This window comes from Telmatherina bonti (assembly GCF_933228915.1).
Source record: "Telmatherina bonti genome assembly, chromosome: 11".
NCBI classification, from domain to species: domain Eukaryota; kingdom Metazoa; phylum Chordata; class Actinopteri; order Atheriniformes; family Telmatherinidae; genus Telmatherina; species Telmatherina bonti.
In genome coordinates this window covers 32,353,953-32,366,449 of record NC_136629.1, presented here as the reverse complement: position 1 = coordinate 32,366,449, position 12,497 = coordinate 32,353,953, and the positions used below count along the sequence as shown (strand labels likewise).

General features: G+C 41.1%; 1 protein-coding gene across 3 annotated transcripts in view; it reads left to right on the top strand.

The window, feature by feature from the left end:
- Positions 1 to 12,497, top strand: part of LOC306762432 (equilibrative nucleoside transporter 1-like) — a 51,441-nt gene that overhangs the window by 18,481 nt on the left and 20,463 nt on the right. Inside the window, exon 1 of one of the 3 annotated variants that reach the window (XM_079248888.1) lies at positions 3,561 to 3,624. The exons of 1 other annotated variant lie outside the window; for it this stretch is intronic. The gene's annotated coding sequence lies outside the window, so the exon portion shown is untranslated. Of the gene's footprint in view, positions 1 to 3,560; positions 3,625 to 4,101; positions 4,140 to 12,497 lie in introns of those variants that run through there. One more of the 3 variants, XM_079248886.1, reaches the window with a different exon arrangement.

Below are 12,497 nucleotides of genomic sequence, written 5' to 3'. Positions count from 1 at the left end.
GAAAGGTTATGGGTGGATTTTCATTAAATTTTCAGGACTTGTTGGAAATGTGAAAAGGGAGAACTGATTAAATTTTGGTGGTGAACTGGATCACCATTTGGATCCAGGAACTTTTTAAGGATTTTTAACATTGTGCTTAGCAGAGGTTTGTGCTCTCAGTGCTTTTCTAGTTTATTTCTGTTATTTTAACCACCAAATAATGAGAACAATGTTGAAATTTGGGCTTTTAAGTCCTAATATTCTTGGTTCTAATTAAGTTGTTGCATTTTCCAAGTAATCAAATATTCCTTGTTTTCCAGTATAGAAACTATAAAGCCGACATAATGTTCACAATTTGTATCTTTCAGTGAGCAAATTGAGTCTTTTCTGTGTTCATTTGCTGCTGTTTCATGAGATCAGTTTCCCTTTGAAGTTTCTTTTTGGGGATTTTCATAATGATGTTTATGCAACAAAATCAGTGGTGTATTCCAGGGTATACGTGGGTATACGTGGGTATACCACTTCTTTTTCAGTCAGCATAGAGTATACCCACTTCTAAATTTCTAAACTTCTTGTGATGCTGCTTTTACAATTACAAACATCCCTACACATGTAGCTACATCGCCCAGCAGCTCAGCTAAGGTTACCGATGCTACACTGGTGCAGTTAACCATCAGGTGTACTAACTTTAACTTGAACACAGACATAAGATATATGTATATAATTCTATGAGCCTGCCTCTCACCAGGTCTATGTGCCAGTATCGTCTTAGTAATTTCATAACTCTTCCTCCCTGAAACCGAAGAGCAGAAATTATGTTCATTCATTCATTTTCTAAACCGCTTAATCCAATTCAGGGTCGCGAGGAAGCTGGAGCCTATCCCAGCTGGCTTTGGGCGACAGGCAGGGTACACCCTGGACAGCTCGCCAGTCCATCGCAGGAGAAATTATGTTACAATGAATTAATATACTGATGGATTTTTGGGGTGAACTAAATAGAGTAGTCTTAAATATCACTTTTTATGAAACAACGTTTTTCTGGGCTTTTTTTTTTTTGTTTGTTTTTTTAAAACAAGGTAAAAAAAATTTGAGTATACCCACTTTTCGAGGGAGCACTACACCACTGAACAAAATCACATGATTATGGTTGCAAAAATGGAAATGAAAGGTCTAAAATATACTAAAAACAAATAACTGCAAATGAAGGGGATCCAGCAAGGTACCATGTTTACCAAAGGGGTTTGATTAAATGTACGGGTGACATGCGTAAGGACAGTGTCTGCTTTGTATTGCTGCTGCTTTTTTTTTTCTTTAGAAAACCAGCAGACAAAACAACAGGTGAGGTGAGGATGTGTGGGAGTGGGTGTATGGGGTTACAGATGGATGGTGCGGTGGCTGAGGGGGGGGGGATTAGGGTTGGGAATATAGGTGGGTGGGGGGGGGATAGGGATGTGTGCGGATGAGTAGATGTGTGTGTGTGTGTGTGGAGGGGTATGTTGGTGGGTGGGTTGTATGTAATGGGGTGTGCCTGTGTTGGAGGAGTGAGGGTGTGTGTGTGTGGGTGTGTGTGGAGGGGTGTATATGTCGAATGGGATGTGTGAGTGAGGGTGAAGTTTGGAGGGGGGGCTGTGGGTGGTGGAGGGGTGTTTGGTGGGGCATGTGTGGTTGGGTAGAAGTAGAGGGATGGGGTGGCGGGGTGTGAGCGTGTGTGGGGGCGGGGTCGGTTGGGGTTTGTGTGACTTGGTATGGGTGAGTGAGTAGAGGTGGGGTGGGGTTGTGTATGTGATGGGAGATGTGTGTGGATTGCGGAGGGGTGTGTGGATGGGGGCTGAGAGGGGAGTGCGTGTTGGGGGAGGGAGGGTATGCATATATATGTGTGTGTGTGGTTTTGTGGTGGGGGGGGGGGGGGGGGGGGGGTGTCCTGTACCCGGGGAGCGCAGCTGGTGCATTGGGGTGCGACCTGGCTGCCTCTAGGTGGCGGTCTGGGGATCCTGGTCCTCCGTCGGTGTGGGCTGTGCCCTCTGCCTGCGGGGGCAGGGGGCTGCTCTCGGGCTCTTGGGGCCCTGGGGCCTGCGCTCTGTCTGCCCTGGGTGGCCGGTGCCCGGCGGGATCGGCCCTTGCCGGCCTGGGCCTGCTGGGGCCTGTTCCCCCTGACTGCGGGGGGCCTCTGGTTGGGGACCTCCTTCGCCACCTCCTGGGCGGATGCATGGCTGGCTCCGGAGTGGGGTGGTTGGGGTCTGTGCCTGGGGGTGACAGTCGATTACCCGGGTCTCTGGGTCCTCCTGGCCTGCCTCTAGCCCTAGGTGGGCGGGGTCACATTGGCATGATCACTCTTCTCTGAACACGTTCCACTCTAAATGTTCCGCATGAATGTTCTGCATGTGTCACAATCACTGAGTCATCCAGCAAGTTTATTCATTAACAGCAGGTAGCTCTCTTTCTGTCTTTTTGATTTAACTTGCTAGTTTCTGGTCCTCATGATTGTCAATGGTTTTGTTCTCCACAGGGACCATAAATCTAGAGTTGGCTTGTGTGGGTGTATATATTTATGTGTGTGGGTGGGTATGTGTGTGTACATATGTATGTATGTGTATGTATATGTATATGTATATGTATATGTATATATATATATATATATATATATATATATATATATATATGTGTGTGTGTGTGTGTATATGTATGTATGTATGTATGTATATCTATCTATATATATGTATGTATGTATGTATGTGTGTGTGTATGTATATATATAATGTATGTGCGAGTTTATATACATATATATGTAGGTGGGTATGTATGTGCATATACGTGTATGCATTGATCTCTTTTTTTTGTTTGTTTTTTATGTTCTCTTTCTGCCCCTTTCCTGTCCTTTCCGGTCGGGTCCAGCAGCATAAACTCTGTAATACAAGCTATTATCCAAAGCAAATAGAAAAATAAAATAAGAATCAAGAAATACAAGGGGATCATTACATCTATAAACGTTCCCCTTGGCAAAATAAATTTGCTCAGCAGAACACAGCATCCAGAACATCAGTCTGCTTGCTTAAACGCTGGACAAGACAAAAAAAAAAAAAAAAAAAAAAAAGAAAAAGAAAAAGGAAAGCAGCAGACACAAAGATGATATCTGCATGTTTGGCTTCCGCAGTGAAGCATGAAAGAGTAAAAATCACGCTACATCAGATGATCTGGTAAAACACTGAATTTGAACCTATTTTAGATTAGATATGTTGGATAAAAGAATGAATATAAAGCATCAAATTGATGCTGAGCAGAGAAAGAATGTTGGAAAATCGTGTTGGTTCAGAATCTGAGAAGATTTCCTAAAACAGAAAGAAGGCTTCTTTGTTTTATTTCTGTCTGAGAAGTTTGCTAAACTTTTTGTTTTATTTTATAAGTGTCTACGAACTTGTAAAAAAAGAAAAGTCGTCGCGAATCTAAGCTGTTCAGATCTACAGATGCACCTCTACGCATCCAGGAAGTGTGCGGACCACATGGTGTACTGTAGGCAGCGCTGCGCGCGTAAACACAATGCAGACACTTCTTTCCCATTGATGCTGGTGGCTTCAATGCGCTCAGAGTGTTTCGTTATAACAGTTTCCTGCAGTCACACCAGTTCTTACTCCTCATATTATACGAAAGGTAGGACGACTATTAATCTGAATCAATGTATTCCTCAACTACAAGACGATTAAATGTAAAGTTTAGCTCGAAAAACGAGACAGAAACTCATTTATACGACCTTAATTATTGACAGTATCTAGCCATTTTAAATGTAATATTTAATTATATTTAAGCAGTCTATCGCATTTCATATTATTAGTCTTAATTAGTAAACAAGTTAAAGATGTTAAAACTGCTGAATAATAAGTATAATATTTGTTCCAAATGCAGGATAAAAGGTCTGACAGAGTAGCGAATCAAAAATACAAAACGGTCCTTAAATGCAGCATTTCGGTTTAAGTGACCGACTTTTAAGTTCTGTCATTTGATGAACTCTGGGGCTTTTTTTAATCTTTTGAATAATGTTATTAAAACATACCCCTTTCTGTTACTTATTCATAATGTGATATGGTAATAAGTACTAGCAGTAGAGGGTGCTCAGCCACTCATATTTACTGGGAACAGAGTTGTCTGCAGCTGCGCTTCATCATAAGGTAAGAAGATCTGTTAACGACAACGTGGAGTGACTGAGCGGAGCTGGAAACTTCTTTTAGATCGTTTTCCTGAATAAAAAAAAAGGGCTATTTGAGTTTGTATTCAGCTCTAAAACTTTGTTACCGGCGGAATAAGTGATAACACAACCTGAGAACTTATTTGTTTCAGACACGATATTAGTTTTGTGTCATTTTGCGACGTCTTTATTCTCTCTTTCTTTTTTTTTATGAACGCCAGTGAGCGCGTCTTCATTTTACTAATGCGAAATAAATTACATTAGAATTCTTCTATTTGTGTTTTTGTTAATCGGTGCGAGCTGATGTGTAACAAAGAAACATATTCTTCATATTTAATCTTGCGGGGAAAACGCGTTTTGAGGCAAGTTGCATTTAAGGACCCTCTTTCAGGAACCAAAATGCGCTTAATAATGCATCTTTTTCATGGCAAAGCTTTAAAAGTAGCTACGTGATAGTCTTCCAGTCTAAAGCTGTAGCTGTCAATAGTTAAGAAACTTGTGATGAATCACGAGGCATATGTTGTATCACATACGTTCACGTGCGTTATAGTTTGTGTGACAGCACGTGGAAAAGTTGATGCGTCGCAGGGCAAAACGGACACAAAGATAAAGAGAAGAATCCATTCAAGGCTTTATCAGTATCTCAGTGATGATTTGAAGCCTAAGTGTGGTTTCGACATTCTTGTTGCGATGTGATTGAACAGTAAATGTGTGTCACATATGCTTTTATGTATGTCATTAAAACAAGATATTTTTATATGTGGGTAATATTTTAGCACAGTGTATGGTTGATTGTTGCTTTAATTACTTTAAGATTTTTGTACAATATTGATAGTTTTATGAAGTGTTGTGGGATCAGGTAGCTCTGATGAGATGTTCCTCTGACTGGATGATATTGTTTCTTGGCCTGGATCCATTGCACACACGTGTAGGGCTATTTGTGACTCAGCTGACCCTGAAGCAAAGAGAAGAGTAGTGTCTTTGTTTTCCACTGAACAGCTTATGGGACAGCACCATTGACTCACCACATCTGCCTTAATGTGGGTGTGAGTTAAGTTTGCTTTTTAGTCAGCCTTTTAAGCAAAATTACATGTTTTTCTTTTTTTTTCTTCTTTTTTTTTTTTTGCCCATGCTGTCAGAGTAAAACATTCACTATTATTGGCTGGTTTGAAAGAAAGTTTAGGCTAATCAGAATCATCAGAGGAAGGTGGAAACCACAGCGTAACTCGCTGGAATCGGAAAGGTAATGAGTGATTTGCCAGTTCATGAGTCTGCCATGTCATCAGAAGACTTAAGGCGTCATTGGTTCTTTGTTAAAAGTGGCGGGAAAGGATTTAGGGGGTGGAAAGGGGGTGGGTTGCTGTATGAATGGAGAAAATTTTGTTCTCTGTCTGCCTTTTGTTATGGATTAGGTTTCTTTTTCACCACTTTCCAGGTTTTATTTCCCCTACAAAGATTAATGTTTGAGCTGTTCGCAGCATCAGCATCTTTTCAAAAGACGGACTTCTTGTCTTCTCCTGTCGTTTCCTCTTATTTGTGCTGATTACATCTTTTTTTTTTTTAAAAAAAACAAAAAACAAAGGCTGACTATCTTTCAGGTTCCTAGTGTGGCAGCAACTAAAGCACTATTAGGTTGTAGTTGTTTTATTCATACTTGTAGATCAATGTGAAAGGTTGTTCATACATAAACTGAACACAATGAATCAAAAGATAACACAATAAAAAGACCAAATAAAAGAACAAAAATAGAAACAAATTAAGAAACCGGAATAAATCAGCAACACCTGTGCAAAGTAATGCTACAGCAGTTCAGTAATGGCAGCTGGAAATTTTTAAGTTTTAGTTGCATTTGAGGACTAAGAACCTCTGTCGAGAAGGAAGAAGCCAGAAATCAGCTTGTTAGAGATGGGGGTCTTCATCCTGAATAGAGGAAGTGATCCACTATTAACTCTCTGTCATACAAGGATGCTAGAAAAAAACGCTGACTCATCAGTAGGATGAGAATACTACAAAACTATTTGGTTCAAAGCTTTTTCCTTCAAGGACGTGTGACCAATCCTCAACACCAAGGAAAAGATAAAACCGATTCAGTGAAAGAACAATAAAACATTGTCATTATGGTGCAATCAGTGTGGAAGTGTGAGAATTTTCTTCAACAATACAGACACTGTTGTTGATTCTTACACACAGCCTCTTAGCTGGTTTCAAAGTACAACTTTTTATCAATGACAGTCCCCAGATATTTGTAAGACTGCCGAAACCTCACCAGTTTGACCTTTGATTACAGCGTCTTCGTGTGTGTGTGAACTTTCCACCGAAAAATCAATGATTATATCTTGTTTTTAAAACGCTGAGCTGGAAAGAGACTTATAGTGTAAAAAAAAAAAAGAAGCATATTTTACAAACCTCTGTTGTCTGTTTCACGTTGGTCTTTTTATATCCAAACCACATCCAGATAGAAATTTCCTCTCGTTTAGGAACAAGCTCATCGGTTTAGGTTGGCTGGTCATCTTTTAGTAAATTACCCTGTCCTGAAACGCGTCTGCTACAGTCTTCCTCCATGTTTGTTTATATGTTGCAGCGTGCATGCCATAAAGCGCATCTTGACGTAAAATACCGCAGTATAGCACCTAACCGTGGGGTAAACGATAGAGCCTCATAAGAAACGATAGGCATTTTCTATTGTCCAAAGGATATATATCACAGGTGTCAAACTCCAGTCCTCGAGGGCCGGTATCCTGCAGGTTTTTGTTGTCTCCATGCTCCCAACAAACCTGACCGAAATTCATAAATAGGTTGACAAGAAGCTGCTGGATCCATTTGATTTGAATCGGCTGTGTTGGAGGGAAACAACAAACACCTGTTGGATACTGGCCCTCGAGGACTGGAGTTTGACACCCCTGATATATATCATATCGCCCAGCCTTACTTTCACTCGTCTGCATTCCTGTGGATGTGCCGCAGTTGGAGACGGAGCCATTCACCTGCTGCTTGTGGCTTCAGGTTCATATGTTGACTTTTTAGTTTGGGATTGAACGGGTTAGGAAAGGTGGATTCATCTCATGGTATTTTACTTAATCTGGCTTGTGGCTAGCAGCAGATGGCAATCTAAAGTTAGTTTTTAGTGGAGTTTTTCATTCATTTATTCATTAAATATCCTAACCGATTAATGAAGAGTCGCAGGGGAGCTGGAGCCCATCCCAGCTGTCTTGGGGTGAAAGGTGGGGTACACCCTGGACAGCTCGCCAGTCCATCACAGGGCGAGTTTTTCAGTCAGTTTTGTTAAATTAATTAGATTTTTTTCCCCCTGTTTTGCTTGTCTTCTTAGCGTTGCATAGACTTAACTTGCCAGATGTATGTGTATGTGTGAGTGATGGAGTAAGCAGTTGGATATGTTCTCTCTGTAGAAGTTTAAAGAGACTGCTGTGAGATCCAGTGTGAGATCAGCCTCCCATACGAGGGGAATTGTGAAAAAGATTTTACATGGTGTTGGATTTGCAAATAGATTCTGATAAATTATTAATGTGGCAGCATAAAGCAATTCTCTAAAGTGAGGCTGGATATATTCCCAAACCGGAACTAGACTTTTTTGGTTAAATGTGACCACATCATAGCTTTCCACGTACTGCACCTTAAAGAAGCTGGTAAACATTGATACCTGCATGTCAGACAGACAGAAAGTTGCTGTTCGGACAGCATGAGTACTGAATAATGCTGCTTCATATTAATGTGATTTTGTAATTTCATTGTATTTTCATGACGTGGCGACATCTGTGTCCAACTGGACTCACATTAGTCTGACACAAACTTATCTAGGATGCTCCCTACTGTTTGACTTCTTGCTTATTTGTTTGTTTTATTTATTTGATTCTCCTTAGCCTTTGCTCAGCTGCAGCTATTGCTTGTGTTGCTCTCACTCTCAGATGTAAGTCGCAACCTGACTCAGGTGAATGTAAAGAAAATGCTGGTTTTTGGAGTTACAGCAATGAATGTGGTGAAATTAATTTCTCTGTAACATAAGATCTAGACAAATGCTTATTTATTGACCATAAATGTCTTTTTTTTTTAAGCAAACACTGCCCACGACTCCAAATGATGCTAACACGATTAAACCATGCACACACAACAAGCCGTTGCCACACTCGTGCCTTATTGAGCTGCCACAAAAGAGAAGTGGGAATCTCTCTGCTTGTTCTCATTATGTAAAGTGACCACCAGACTTCTTGAAAAAGGGTTTGTCAGGCTTTCTGCAAAGATAAGCCGGGGTAGTTTGCATCTGCTCTTTTATGATTAGCTAACCTTAAAGCGCATGTTCTTCCAGTTTCACAGTTAAATGTTAAAGACCAGAAAGACTGAAAGACAGAATAAGGACTGTCTTAAAGATCAGGAGGAGGAAACGGTCTGAAACTGGAATGAGGGATGTATAAAAGAATCAGGGATGTATAAAACTGTGTTATAATAGTGTGTTTCTGTGTGTTCTGCTGCTGTTTGTGTGTTTGCAATAGTTGGAGTCTTAAATCTGAATCTTAGCTGCCAGATTCTGGTGAGAATGACATAAATCATGGCTGATGTAGACAGGTGAGTAGTGCAGGTGCACAACTGCACTTAAGCCAGTGGTTCCCAAACTTGGGGCGGGCCCCCCAGGGGAGGCCCAGAGTTATCACAGATGGGGCGCGGCCTGAAAAAGTTTGGAAACCACTGACTTAAGCCATCACGTTTTCACCCATAAAAACCTTTATGTTCCCTTTCGCGGTCATTTTATCATGTATGAATTAATACTACAATGCAGCATTTTCTGAAACAGCACCACACAGGGAAAATCCTGTACTTCGACACTGCTGGTGTGAACTTTAAATTATGAGTTCTGTTTTACTTATGTTCAGATGACTGGAAGCTACCCAGACAATCTCTAATTACTTGTCTGTTGTTGTTTACAACATGGCTGTACATCCGGCTTCTGTGTGGCCCCTGCACCCTGAACGGGACACAGAGCACAATTTCCCTTTTGTCTCTTTTCTCCTGCATAAAAAGCACATGTTGGATAATGGTTGTGTGTGTGTGTGTGTGTGTGTGTGTGTGTGTGTGTGTGATGCAACAGCTGGAAAAAGAAATCAATTTAATGCAGTTTCTGGCCTGCTGTAACCCAGTTCACCGGGTTTGTTGCACTCTAATTAAATGGCTTGAATACATCCTGAAGCTCTGGTTACGGTTCAAGCTATCACTATTTTCTGATTTTTTTCTCTCACATTTCTATTTATTTATTTATGAATTGAAGAAATATAGAAGCTAGAATGGTATCCCATTTTAATACTGTTCAGAGTAAATGGCATGACTTGATACATGTAACTGCTCAGCCTCCATTAGAAGATGGAAATGACCTTCAGGAAGGATCTTATTAATACCTCTCATCATATGACCAACGTCAAAGTTATCCATGTAGAGCTTGGGAATAAAGGAGACCTTGTAATAGAGTTATACAGTAAGAAATGCGAGCTTCTGTCCTTTTCTACTGACTTTCAGCTTGATTTAATGTGCAGTTTAAGTAATGATTTTATAAACATTTCTTGTCTCTGCTGTGTGAAACATCCTTTTGAAGGCCAGTCCCCTGCTTGTACCACTGTTGGCCTAAACTTAGCTCACAGACACATAACTTCCATTAATGATTGCATTATTAGTCAGGCGCTATTTTGAGATTTACACCGTCTCTTCCACCAACACCCGCTCTTCCAGGTCTCGAGATTTTTTTAAGATGCAATTTGTTTTGAGTTATTTCTCTTTAAACAGATAACCCTGACTTCCTGTCAGTGTGTGTGAATGGCTGCATTCAGGTCATACATGCAGCATTCAGAATTTACTGTGGTGCTCGACCAGGCATGCAGAGAAAATCAGATTAAGGTCATTCTGATGCCTCATCAAGAGTCATTAGTGTTGATATTTTTCAATCAGCATGCCATTGCAAAGGTTGTTCAGAGTCAGCCAAATTATTGACAAGGTGCCTCCCTCAGTGCATCTTCCCACAAGAAAAGCAGCAAATTACACAAAGCATATCTTGTGATCCACTGAATTCTGCTCTATATAGAAGAAAAAGCCTATTCCATTGCAAGAAGCATTAAAGTATCACTACAGACGTTTTTGAGTTTCAAACTCTGCTTCTGACTTGCTTTGATTGTACAGTGGTGGTACAGTGACATTTATTATGCACATTCCAGGAGTTGTTGTTGCCCAGCAGCACCATGAGGCCGAGAAACTGCACTTCACAACCCTTTTTAAACACTTTACAGCAGCATCTTGCTTTACAGCACCATGTCACGGCAACTGGATGTCTGCACAAGGGTTGCTTTGAACATCTGCCATTGCTGATTAAGCTAAAAGAAACCATAGAGAACATTATGAGAGGAAGCAGGGAAAAGAAAGAGAAGGAGGCAGAGAGAAATAAGAGGAGAGTCAACATCTAATGATCTTTTACTCACAGATGAGAGTTTAGAGAAGAGACTGAATGCAATTCACGTCGTCAGGCGGCGCCTCAGTGTGAAACTCTACTTCTTTTCTTTATTATTGAGGCTTTAAATGTTAGTTAAGTAGTCATAATGTAGCCTGAGTTTCAAAACACTGACTGGGTTCATGTTGCATAATAGTTTGGACATATATACCAATACGCTGGATTGTGTGATCTGCTTGAATTTGGTGCGATTTTTAAATTTTTCTTCATTTAAAAAGAAAACATGGCTCCTGTATCACCAAAACTATATAAGCTGCCATGGTTTAGGTTGATTTGATTCCTTTGCCAGGTGGAAAACTTGAGGTTTGAGCTATGTTAGCAGTTTGGTTTCTGTCAGGTAGATTTAATGACGTTTTGTTAAGTGATGGAGGAAAGCTAAATAGAAAATAAGCTTCAGTTTGGTGCAAATGTAGTTTACTTTTACTTGATTTGTTTAAAGCTGCAGAATAGGGCATTTGCTTTGGTGGATGATCTTAAGCTCATCCCAAATAGCCAAACATGATGGTACTGAGTGAAAAATTGACTGCCATTAAAGGGAAAAAATGAATAGAGACATAAATGGCCAGAAGTTGACTAATGAGTGAGAAAACTCGTAAATTTCAGCAAAGCATAGGAGGGCCTTACGTGCTTTTCTATCCACATTTTTTCTTGTCTTATCCCAAAGGCAACCTTGTATCCCGCTCCACATTCCATGCCGGCTTTTCCCAGACAGTGCTTTCTTAGTGAATGTCAGCTGTAGCAGTCTCGTGTCTCTGCGATGCGTGATATGTAATGAGTTAACCTGCGGTGACCCCCTTCACCTCCAGGATTCCTTGTGAATTACCCACTCACTACGTACGCATGACCAGCCAGAACAGCTAAGCCATTTATCATATATATTACCAACAATACTGACAGCTGAAGCTTCCCTTAGAGACGTCATTTAGGATGTGTTCACATGAGGATGGTCCGCTAGACTCCGCCTGATTTGGGGGGGGGGGGGGGGGGGGGGGGGGGGGGGGCAGGATAATTCTGCTCCGAGCCTGCATTTCACTCTCCACTAGAGACAATAAAATACGGCGCTGCATCAGATTCAAGTGGTCTGGGTCATTAGATTTGTATCAGAACTTTTACAGAATTCTTCCACGTCAGTCGCCCATCGCCCCCACACGCCTGGATGCTTGCTTGTATTTACCCACAGTTCTGAACCATGACACTTTGTTTTCGTCTGCTTAAAATGGACCGAGACTGCGTTTGTAGACTTACGAGTCTGCTTCTTCGATCCGAATCTGAATTGATTTGCACTTTCACCAAAACCCAAATGCTGGGTAAAGCTGTTCTGAGTTCATGTTGCGTCTCCTCCATCAGTCCTTTTTTGACTATATTTTTTACTTTTAATTATCTCTTAATTAAGACACAGCGTGTCTGTATGTTACATGTTGGCTGTGCCTTATTGAGGGAAAAAAAGACACTTGTTAAGCCACCACTGATAATTTACACATGCCAAGCAGGTGACTCAGCCCAACATTGGTTTGTGCTGCTTACACACATCAAACCTACATTCCTAACCAGCTGAGTGCACAAAGTGGTGTTAACTGAGTGACCCTTAAAGCCAAAGACGTCTAAGCCTGATGATGCCTAAGAAAGATGCAAGACCTTCCAACCTTGGGGGGGGGGGGGGGGGGGGGGGGGGGGGGGGCTGTGCACACAAAATGTGCTCTCCAGGGTTGAGTTTGGTCTACTTTTCATGCTTTTTTTGTTGTTGTCTTTGTTGGCTTTCTCAAATGGCAGTGCTGTAAATGTGATGGAATCTAACACGTGCTAAGTGTGTGGGATGTTGTGAAATTATTCACAGTTGTCAAA